We start from the raw sequence: 12,110 nt of genomic DNA, 5'->3' as shown, positions 1-12,110 counted from the left end.
GCATTCCTTCTATATAATTTGGTAAGTTGGTTTATAGTCATGGGCCCAGCCAAAGTAAATACATAGTCTTGCTGAATGAAGTTTCAGATGTTCCTCAGAGAGAGATACCAACAAATCCATTTTTCCATAGTGTAGAGTCATGGGTAATCATCAGCCTCAAACTACACAGCCTCGAATGATGGCTCACAGGCCATGTTGAGCTAAATATGTGTCCCTGAACTACACTGGCTATTATAGTTTTTGAGGTATAAGACACAGAATACCACTGATAGCTCCCTGTTTTAAGAAGTAATCTGTAGTTCCCTACAAAACAAATTTTCATTTATAAACACCTATGCTGAAGTTATACAGCAAGAATGATTGAACTTATGTATGACAGGCTGGACAGAGACCTAATATTTCAATTTAAGTAATCAAAATTGAAGCTGAAATTCCAAATCAGGATATTCAACCTTAGAAATGATAAATTAATTATTGAATCTCTGAGAAGAATTATGTAAAAATAATTTTAAGACTAGATAATAGTTATAACTTCATGGATTTTCCCCCATGGTAATTATCAGCAATATGCAAAATGTTTCTGCAAGAGTAGAACACAATTTTCCAAGAGATTTACCACCTCAGTGTGTTGATGTGAGACTTCATTACTAAGACTCCTGCCAGAAGTTATAAAAAGAAACATGGTTTCTCAGCCTCTGTCTGATCACAAAGCCTAGACTCAGAGACAGGAGCAGAAATGGAAGGCCAGCTGAGTGATTCACTGTGCTTTTGTATTCTTAAGACTGCAGGCTCCCAGAACAAAGGCCTCCCAGGCAGTGATTATATTTTGTCACTTCAGATGATAATATAACTTGCAGGCTGCTCCTGTTTTCTAAATCACCTAGAGACTGCAAATTGTTCTAGTAATTATCTTATTTTCTGTCTAACTGGGACAATGTTTCTCAAACTGTGAGTCTGAACACCCTGGGGAGACTTCACTTTATTCCTGGGGATAGGAAAGTCAGTCCAAAGAAATGGGTGGTATATATATCTCTGTACACTAATTATTTTCAGTAATGACTGAAAAAGCAAAAACATTTCATCCAGAGTTTTAGTGTATTTGTTTTTCAAAGAAGGATATATTTTCTCTTCCATATCTTGTCATCCAAAAATATTTCTGTATTTTGTTTCCATCTCTACATTACAAAATAATAGATAGAACTTTGTTAGATAAGTAGAATAATATTTTCAATTTTTGTATTTCAGACTAGAACAAATGTAATAGATTAAAAACTCCGAATGATAATAATAATTTTAATGGATTATTAGTATTAAGTATACAAAAGTCAGAATAATATCATTTCTCAGGTATTACAATATTTTATTTTCTCTCTGACTTTCTCTCAGCTCCTTTTTTAAATTTATAACATGCCTCTCCCAATATGTAGCATTGAAACAATATAGAATATTCTTCATACCTGTGATCTTAGATTAAGACAACAGAAGAAGCATTTGGTCCTAACAATCTAGTCCCTGATGGCACATGTTGCCCAATCACTGGAGTGAATTGTTATCGCAGCCTATGTTCTCAATGTGAGAGCTCCTCATAGATCAATAGCAACCTATTCCCCAGAACAAGCATAAACTATCCATTAACATTTGCAAGTAGAAACCCCATAAAACCCCTTTCTAATTTATGGCTTTGCTCTGGCCTATTTTATTGGTTATTTTCTTTGTGACAATGACCAAATGCTTAACAGATAAGAATTAGATTATTAAAAGCTTATTTTCTCTCATGATTTCAGTGTGTTCAGTCCACAGTTGTCAAAATTCCTATACTTAAGAGGGACATTCGGGGAGTGGGGAGCCAGAAAAGGGGAAAATATTTGAAATGTAAATAAAAAAAAATATCGAAAAAAAAAAAAGAAGACAATCACAGCAGCAAGAGCATGTGACAGAGATGTCTGCATCACAGTGACAGAAAAAGAGAGAAGAAGGGGAAAGAAAATGTGCCAAATGCCCTACTTTTTCCAGCTTGGTTCCACATTTTAAGGTGTCTGTCTATTGCCTTTCCAAATAACTACTTCAGACAAGAGCCAGACCTACAACATATGCGCCCGAGTATGACATTTATCACCTATTCCACAATTGTTATCTAGAAAAAAAGTCATTCTTAATCATCTTCACAGAATTTTTCTTACTCTAAAGATTTTATGGTTTCATCTTTATTTTATTGTATCTTCTCAAACAAATACCGTACTTATGCAACAGTATCTCCCATTATTAATAATATGGCATTACTAGGAAAGTGAAAAATTCTTGAGTTTAATAAAAATAAATAACTAACTAAATAAATAAATAAATAAATAACGAAAAAATAAATGAAGTAATAATTTGGACATTGTCAGAATTCCTGATAGATCTTCTGCTCTTACATTTTCTGGAGAGAACATACTGTATCCAGACTTTCACGTTCTGTTCTTTGTTCGACTTAATTGTTTTTCCTCTCATCTCTTTTTGGCAGTGGGGGATGGGAGACTTAGAAAGTATATTTTTTCTATTTACATATTATTCTTTCATACAATGCATCCAGACTGTAAACTCCCCTCCTTCCACTCTTACCAGTCCCAGCTCCACCTCCCATTTTTCCCAGACCCACTGTTTCTCCAGTTTCCTTCAGAAAAGAGCAGACCTTCCCCCATTACATCAATTAGATTAGGCACAACCCATCATATCAAAGCTGAACAAAGTAACCCAGTACAAGGAAAGGGATCCCAAGGACTAGCAACAGAGCTAAAGATATCCTACACACACTGATAGGAGTCCCATAATACTTCAAGCTAAACAACCACAAAATAAATGCAAAGGACTTAGCACAATCCAATGCAGCCTCCATGATTGCTGCTTCATTCTCTGTGAGCCCCTACAAGCCCTGCTTAGTTGATTTTGTGGGCTGTGTTCTCCTAGTGCCCTTGTCCTCTCTGGCTCCTACAATCCTTCTTCCCCCTCTTTCCAAGGGTTAGAATATTACCAAGAATCCTTAAATCATTTCATTTACTTTTGGTGTGGCAAGGGGAATTTTATTTTGGATTCTATATTAAGTCCAACTTCTGGTTCCTGGCCATCCACCCAGTGTCCAGCATAACCTCCTTTTTGTGGTATTGGCATCAAGGTAGACCCATTGGTTGGCAACTCCCAAAAGCTCTGAGCCACCATTCCTCAACACATCTTGCAGGCAGAACAGGTTGTGGGTTGAAAATTTTGTGGCTGGAATCATGTCCCAATCTAACAATGGATGCCTTGCGTGGTTAGAGAAGGCTCAGGCACAGTACTCTCCATTAACTAGGAGTCCAAGCATGGGTCATCATCACTATTTCTAGGAAGTTTCTGTAGCATTAGTTTTACATATTACCACCCATGCCACCCAATCTCAGTCCCCTGTTGCCATATTCTCCCCTCCATACCTTCCTTGCCAACCTGATCCCTACCATTCCTATCCTCATCTGCCCATAGCCCATTCACAAAAAATCTAATCTTCAAAAAACCTATGCTTTCTTTTTACATAGCTTTTCCCAGTATGTGGACCCCAGCATGATTATCCTTTATTTAACATATAATATCTACTTGTAACTGAATACATAACATATTTGTCTTTTTTGAGTTTGGGCACCTCAATCATTAGTTCCATCCATTTGCCTGTGAATTTCACACCAGAAACAGAGAAGTGTTTATCCTTGCATGAAATCATTGCCAACATAGGCTGTTACATGTTATTGATCACAACCTTTCTGATGGGTATGAGATGGAATCTCAACGTATAGTATTGATTTGTAATTTCCTGATGGCTAAGATACTTGACATTTCTTTAAGTGTTTCTCAACAATTTGAGATTTGGGGATTTTCTGTTTAGATTTGTACCCTATTTTAATTGGATTATTTTATTTGTTAATACCTAGTTTATTGAGTTATTTATATACTTTGGATATTAACACTCTACATGATGTGGATTGGTGTAATTTTTCTCATTCTCTATGTTATCATTTTGTCCTATAGATAGTGTGCTTTGCCTTACAGACTCTTTTTAAGTTTCATAAGGTTTGATTTATTAATTGTTGTTCTTACTGCCTGAATTATAGATGTGCTGTGTAAAACATTCTCTCCAGTGACAATGCATTAATGGTTTTTAATACATCCTTTTCCATCAGGTACCATTCTAGTGTTATGTTGAGAAATTTTGATCCACTTGAACTTGAATTTTGTGAAGGGTGAAAAACATTGATTAATTTGCATTCATCTAAATAAAGGCATCAAGCAAAACCAGCACCATTTGCTAGAAATACTTTTTGTTTCAATGTGTATTTCTAGATTCATTATTAAGAAGTAGGTTGCTCATTAAGTATATGGATTTATGTTTAGGTCTTTGATTTAGTTCCATTGATCAATGTATCTGCTTTTACAGTCATAGCACACAGTCTTTATTATGATATCTCTGTTATATACCTTGAAATCAAGGATGATGATTCCTTCTGAAGTTCTTTTATTGTTCAGGATTGTTTTAGATATTCCCATATTTTTCTTATCCATATAAATTGAGTATACAACTCACAGATCATATGAAAGACAAGAAGAAAGACCAAAGTATGGATGCTCTAGTCCTACTTAGAAGGGGGAACAAAATAATCACAGGAGGGAGGAAAGGAGGGGCATGGGAGGGAAAGAGGAGGGGGATGAAAAAAAAGGAGCAGCAAAGGTGTGGGAAGAGATTGGGGAGAAATACAGAGGATTAGGAAATTGAGAAGAGGTGTGTAGAGTAGGGGGTGGGAGATTGGGAATAGGGTTAGCCACCAGAAAATACCAGATGCCAGGAAAGTAAGAGGTTCCTAGGTCCTAACAGGGATAATATTAGCTAAAATATGCAACAAGAGGGAGATAGAACCAGTAGAGACTGTATCCAGTGGATAGCCATGGCCCCGCAGATGGTGGATGGAGCCACCCACCAATCTCAAAAATATTAACCCTGAAATCTTACATGAGTGCAAAGAGTAAAGACAGTGATGCGCTAATTTTGTTTTCATTTTCTTATAGGAAAAAAAAACATAGCTCCTAAAATTATCATAGCCAATTTTAGAATCTTCATGAATATTAACACAAATCCATGAGAATCTATTCTCAGTGAAAATTGGTCTATTACTATATCAATATGTTCAACTAAGAAAAATAAACACATTTTGAAAAACAGGAATATAAACTAATCAATGGGAAACTACAGTAATAACTGAGAAGTGCAAAACACTCCACACTAATGTTTCATCAGGACATGAGGATATAATTGGCAATATTTTTAAGATTATGATTTCACTTATCAAATAGGTGTCTTTTAAATATCAAGAATTGTCAAATTAAGCTGTCATAAGCTTCATTAGTGCTATAATTCTTTTAACCAGTTTGCTTTCAGTTAAAATAAGAACAAGCTGATGTCCATTTTCTCATATGTTAATACATGGCTACAATAAAACTGTGTTGAAGATTTTTTCTGAAAGCTTTTCTATGTAACTTTCTGTACTTAAAATTGAAATAGCTTCTTCAGCTACTTTTCATTTGAAACCTATTATTTCATATCTCACAAAATTATCTTCTAGCAGCAAATTCCCCTTTCTCAAATAAGTTAGAATTTTATAAGAAAAAGAATACAATGAAAATAGTTAATACAATTCAACCTCATTTTTTAATCCATTCTCTAATTGCTAGTATATTAGACAAATTTTCTTTAATATCTATAAGTTAGGATGGATTTAAAGCACATGTATACCATATTGTGTGTATGTGACATTTAGAAGTCTGTAATCAAATGGAAGATTAATGCAGTATTTTATAGTCTGAAAGAGATAAAAATTAAAAACTCATGAATTAGCACTTACATATTAGAAAATAAAGATCAATCCTTCAGAAATTTTACATCCTTTAGTATGTCTGTCTTTTATCACCCAGTCCTAATCTAATGCCATGTAATCCTCTGTAATAGCCTATGTTTTTACATCTATCTGTATTTGGAGTTTTTAGCCTTTTATTTTTATGAAAAATGGATTAGTTATTACATTTGCATCTAAATGTAACTACTCAGAGGAATATTATCACTCCAGATATAGAGAAAAAATTCTTTTATTTGTATTTTTACTGTATGAAAACACAGAACAAAGAGGAATCTAATCACAGTGTATTTATCTTTCAAGTATTGTATTTAATTATATTATATTATTCTGATCAATCAAAAAAAGACAATTGAAGGTATTTGGAATATTTTTCATATCGGGTTTCTATTGCAGGATGAGCTGAGCTGAAAATTCTCTTAATGGTGAGTATTAATGTTCATTTTTGAATTGTGATATTGCACATCTGCTAATTCTACCCAAGTAGAGAGGACATAATAGAAACATGTTTACCTTTTACTGGAAAGTCCTTTTATATCAAAACAGTCTATTTATATCAAATGGCCAATTACAAGAAGCTATCTTTTGAGATTGTATATGTTCACATGTGGAAAGGTACACACAAAGAAAAGGGTACAAACTTGTTGACCATATCTGCTTCCAGTTGAAGAAAATATCACAAGAAATCAAATGTACAGTGAGTGGACTACCTGTCAGCAAGCACATCAAGTTTAGGCCACGGCAATGACTGTGTTATGTCCAACATTCATTTGACCTATTTCTTCTTGTTCTCTTCTTGACTTGTCCACTAGCACAATTAAATTTATCAGGATTAAACTAAGTGATAATTTGCTAAATATGCTTATGGAGTTATGAATTAGAAGTGACTTTTTGATCATAGGAGAAAATCTTTTACTCAGTATTGAGGACTCCTTGTTACGTTGGAAACATCAAGACTGTGTAAAAGTGAATTAATAAGAATGAGGGTGTAGATCAAACAGAGACTATGTAAAGGTCCTCACATTGTTATTAAAATGACTTTAAGATATACTAGCAACTAGAATGTCCAACTAATGCAGATTAGACCAATACTCAAACATATGTGTGCTTTTTTAAACATTTGTAGTCAAAACATTTTCAGAGACATGCTGATCAGGCATATCCACTCTTATTTGAGGATTGGCTATTCAACTGATAATATAATCCCTGCTTAAGGTTCTTTATAATACAGTTCATATAGTGCAGAGCAAAGGGTAGAGCAGATCCCCTGGCTATCAATCACGTGTTCTTTTCCCAAGATATACCTGAAAGTTTTTAATAGCCATCAGGATTTGTTTCTTATTTCTTTGGTTTAAGCCTACACAGATTTAAAATTAAAATTTCTCAAATTATGTATATGTACCTTGTGTACTTTATACTTGTTTTGTTACTGTGTAGAGAAACTATGTAATACTATGAATGCTTCTCCAGAGCCCTGTCTGCACAGCTGGTGTTGTCATACTAAAAGCATTGCTTAAAACAAAAGAAATATTAAAAATTAAAATTCACTTCTTCAATAATGATAAACACCCTGTACCTACCCACATGCACTCATGTGAGACAAAGCCCATTAGTATGCCCCCCACCCTTCCAGTAATACTTAAATCTGAGTAATTATGTATTGTCTGACAAAAGGAAATTTTGTCTTTCAATTTTCTGAGGAACCTCCAGATTAATATCCAGATGCAATTCCACCAGTACTGGAAGAGTGTTCCTCTTTCTCCCCATCTTTGTTAGCATGTGCTGTTACCTGACTTTTTGATCTTATCTATCCTGGTTGGTGTAGGTGGAATCTCTGGGGTATTTTAATTTGCCCTTCCCTGATCACTAAGGACTTTGAACACTCAGCACTTCGTGATTCCTCTGTTGTAAATTCCCTTGCTTAGTTTTATACCTCATTTTTTTTTTTGATTGGGTTATTTGGTTTTCTGGAAATTAGTTTCTTGAGTTCTTTATATATCTTGGATAGAAGTCCTCTATATATATGGGTTAGTGAAGATTTTTTCCCAATCTGTAGAATACCAATTTGTCCTGTTGACTATATCCTTTGCTTTCCAGTTTCATGAGGTCCCAATTATCAATTCTTGATCTTAGAGCATATTGGAATTCTGTTTAGGAAATTTCCCATTATGCCAATGAGTTTGAGGCTCTTTCCCACTTTCTCTTTTATTAGATTAAATATATCTGGCTTTATGTTGAGGTCCTTGATCCACCAGGACTAGAGTTTTATGAAATGTGACAACTATACCACTCTTGAGCATATAACCAAAAGTTGCACCACCATGCCACAGGGGCACAACAATGTTCATAGTGTCATTATTCATGATAACCAGAAGTTGAAATAAACCTAGATGTCCCACAACAGAAGAATGGATATTGTAAGTGTGGTTCATTTACACAACTGAGTATTATTCAGCTATTAAGACTGAGAACATCATTAGTTTTGCTGGCAAGTGGATGGAACTAGAAAATATCATCCTGAGTGAGGTAACTCAGACCGAAAAGGACACGCATGGTATATACTCACTGATAAGTAGATATTAGCAAAAAAGGACAAAATAGCCAGAATATAATCAACAGAACTCAAGAAGGTTAACAAGCAAAAGGGCCCATGTGAGGATGCTTCAGTCCCACTTGGAGAGAGAAGTAAGCAATCAGGTGAACAGAGAGCTCCCAGGGACTAAACCACCAACCAAAGAGGACCCATGACACCAGCCCACATGTAGCAGAGGATGGCCATATCTAGCATCAAAAGAAGGGAAAACCTTTGACCCGGTGAAGGTTTCATGCTCCAGAGTAGAGGAAGTCTAGGTGGTGAGGTAGGAGTGGGTGGGTGGGGGGGGCGCATCTTCATAGAAGCACTGGGAGTAGGATGGAATAGGGTTTTCTGGAGGGGAAACTGGGAAACAAAAAAACAGTTAAAATGTAAATAAATAATCCAATAAAACTTTTTAAAAAAATGAATCATTGACACAGATTAAAGACTTTGAAAGGGAGACCTGTGTGAGCTATGTATGATTTTTTTAAAAAAATAAATAAGTGTGTTTTTTTTTTTAATTTTCCAGTGTTAAACTTTTTTTAAACTTTGGAGGGCTGAGAAGCACCTTAAGAAATGTTCAATATCATTAATCATTAGGGAAATGCAAATCAAAACAACCCTGAGATTTCACCTCACACCAGTCAGAATGGCTAAGGTCAAAAACTCAGGAGACAGCAGGTGTTGGCGAGGATGTGGAGAAAGAGGAACACTCCTCCACTGCTGGTGGGAATGCAAGATGGTACAACCACTTTGGAAATCAGTCTGGCAGTTCCTCAGAAATCTGGACATGACACTTCTGGAGGACCCTGCTATACCACTCCTGGGCATATATCCAGAGGATTCCCTAGCATGTAATAAGGACACATGCTCCACTATGTTCATTGCAGCCTTATTTGTAGTAGCCAGAAGCTGGAAAGAACCCAGGTGTCCCTCAATGGAGGAATAGGTAAAAAAAAATGTGGTATATTTATACAATGGAGTACTATTCAGCCATTAGAAACAATGAATTCATGAAATTCTTAGACAAATGGATGGAGCTGGAGAACATCATACTAAGTGAGGTAACCCAGTCTCAAAAGAGCAATCATGGTATACACTCACTGATAAGTGGATATTAGCCTAGAAACTTTGAATACCCAAGACATAATCCACATATCATATGATGTCCAAAAAGAACAGAGGAGTGGCCCTTGGTTCTGGAAAGACTCAGTGCATCAGAATAGGGGAATACCAGAACAGGGAAGTGGGAAGGGGTAGATGGGGGAAACAGGGGGAGGGAAGAGGGCTTATGGGACTTGCGGGGAGTGGGGAGCCAGAAAAGGGGAAATCATTTGAAATATAAATAAAGAATATAGCGAATAAAAAAGAAAGGCAAATAAGGAAACTATCTAATAAAAAATACCTAATGTTTATTTAAAAAAAATAATCCATATGATCTAACTAGACAAAAAATTTACAAATTTTGTTTAGCAAGCAGAACACCATATTAATAAACATTTGTCCTTTTTTAAGTGTTAGATCTTTAACTAAACACTAATTAGTGTTTACTTCAAATTAGACTATACTTGTTTCATAAGCACTTTGGAAAACTAACTATTCAAGGAAAGTAAATCTTAATAACATCTGAGTTTTCATAAAAACTTTGATAAAAACCTACTTAGTAATCTATTAAATGACGCAGTTTGAAGAAATTTGAGATGATTTGCTTAAATATATTTTTAAATTATTTATATGGATGTGAAAATGTCACATTAAGTCATTTTATTTTAGTAATCTTAAGTTTTTCATAACAATGAATTAAAATGTATTGTTTTAATAAGGGCTACTACACTTTAAAATGTAGAGTTGATTTTGGAAACTAAAAGACTCTTAAATCATGTGTTGTGACTAAAATTAATTGTAAGGGGACTTTGACTCTGAACACAATCCTGTCCTAAAGGGCTCTTGAGAGTATGAGCGGTCCAGCAATCAGTAATGACTTTTCCTTCAGCCCCTCCCAACCCCTCTAACACTCCCATGGACATGCAGAGTACAGCTTGAATTTCCAGCTAGAGATAGAACATCTGTGTATCCTAGGTACCTGGGTTCACCATGTAGCTACTAAAGACACACAATAGGACTTCAGACTTCTAAAGCTTGCTGAAACAAGTAATGCAACCCCAGCTCTAAGATTGCAAATAATATATTTTCAAAAAATCCTTGTTTTCCTCCTTTCTAATGTTTATATTAGTGAAGGCATATAGAACACCAGTTATTAACCAAAATACTGCTTTAATGTGGTTCAGGTCATGAGAAGTGGGTGGGTAAAGAATGCTTTGAGCAGGATATTCATGAACCCCATCTGAAATCATCATTTTTCCCTAACACTCTATGAAGCAACTCTGCAAATGTTGTTTTATTCGTGTATATTCACACAACAGAAAAACAGATAGATGGAAACCAGGGCCTACCACCACCATAAAACTGTTCACTGAGGCGTCTTGTAGATCAAAACTCGGGAGGTTTGTGATGCGTAAAATTAGTGTGGAATACTGTAGTAAAACAGAGCAATTATATGAGCAATATGAAAATCCAGACCTTCCAATGAACATTTAATGTATGGTGTATGCAGATGTCACACAAAAATTAACAAAATTATATACTGATATTTTAATGGAAATGTGCTGTGAATACTCACTCCATCCTGATCTCAAATCATTACCACAAAACTGCTTGAGGTTCAAAGGTCACCAATCTTAGGGCTGCGACTGCCATATTACACATCTGCAGTCTCATGAGTGCTCCAAACCCTTCTGAATCCCACCATGTGACTATACTGTTTATTATCTTCATTCATAAATAATATACATAAATTCATAAATAACATTTTGGTGACTGTGGATATTCATATATATGGACATAAATATATATTTGATTTTTTTTTATTTGATATAATTTATTTACATTTCAAATGATTTCCCCTTTTCTAGCCCCCCCCCACTCCCCGAAAGTCCCGTAAGCCCCCTTCTCTTCCCCTGTCCTCCCTCCCACCCCTTCCCAATTCCCCGTTCTGGTTTTGCCAAATACTGTTTCACTGAGTCTTTCCAGAACCAGGGACCACTCCTGCTTTCTTCTTGTATCTCATTTGATGTGTGGATTATGTTTTGGGTATTCCAGTTTTCTAGGTTAATAACCACTTATTAGTGAGTGCATACCATGATTCACCTTTTGAGTCTGGGTTACCTCACTTAGTATGATGTTCTCTAGCTCCATCCATTTGCCTAAGAATTTCATGAATTCATTGTTTCTAATGGCTGAATAGTACTCCATTGTGTAGATATACCACATTTTTTGTATCCACTCTTCTGTTGAGGGATACCTGGGTTCTTTCCAGCATCTGGCAATTATAAATAGGGCTGCTATGAACATAGTAGAGCATGTATCCTTATTACATGGTGGGGAATCCTCTGGGTATATGCCCAGGAGTGGTATAGCAGGATCTTCTGGAAGTGAGGTGCCCAGTTTTCGGAGGAACCGCCAGACTGCTTTCCAGAGTGGTTGTACCAATTTGCAACCCCACCAGCAGTGGAGGAGTGTTCCTCTTTCTCCGCACCCTCTCCAACACCTGCTGTCTCCTGAATTTTTAA

The sequence above is a fragment of the Apodemus sylvaticus genome, chromosome 2, assembly GCF_947179515.1.
Source record: "Apodemus sylvaticus chromosome 2, mApoSyl1.1, whole genome shotgun sequence".
NCBI lineage: Eukaryota > Metazoa > Chordata > Mammalia > Rodentia > Muridae > Apodemus > Apodemus sylvaticus.
Note: the sequence above shows the minus strand (reverse complement) of the source record.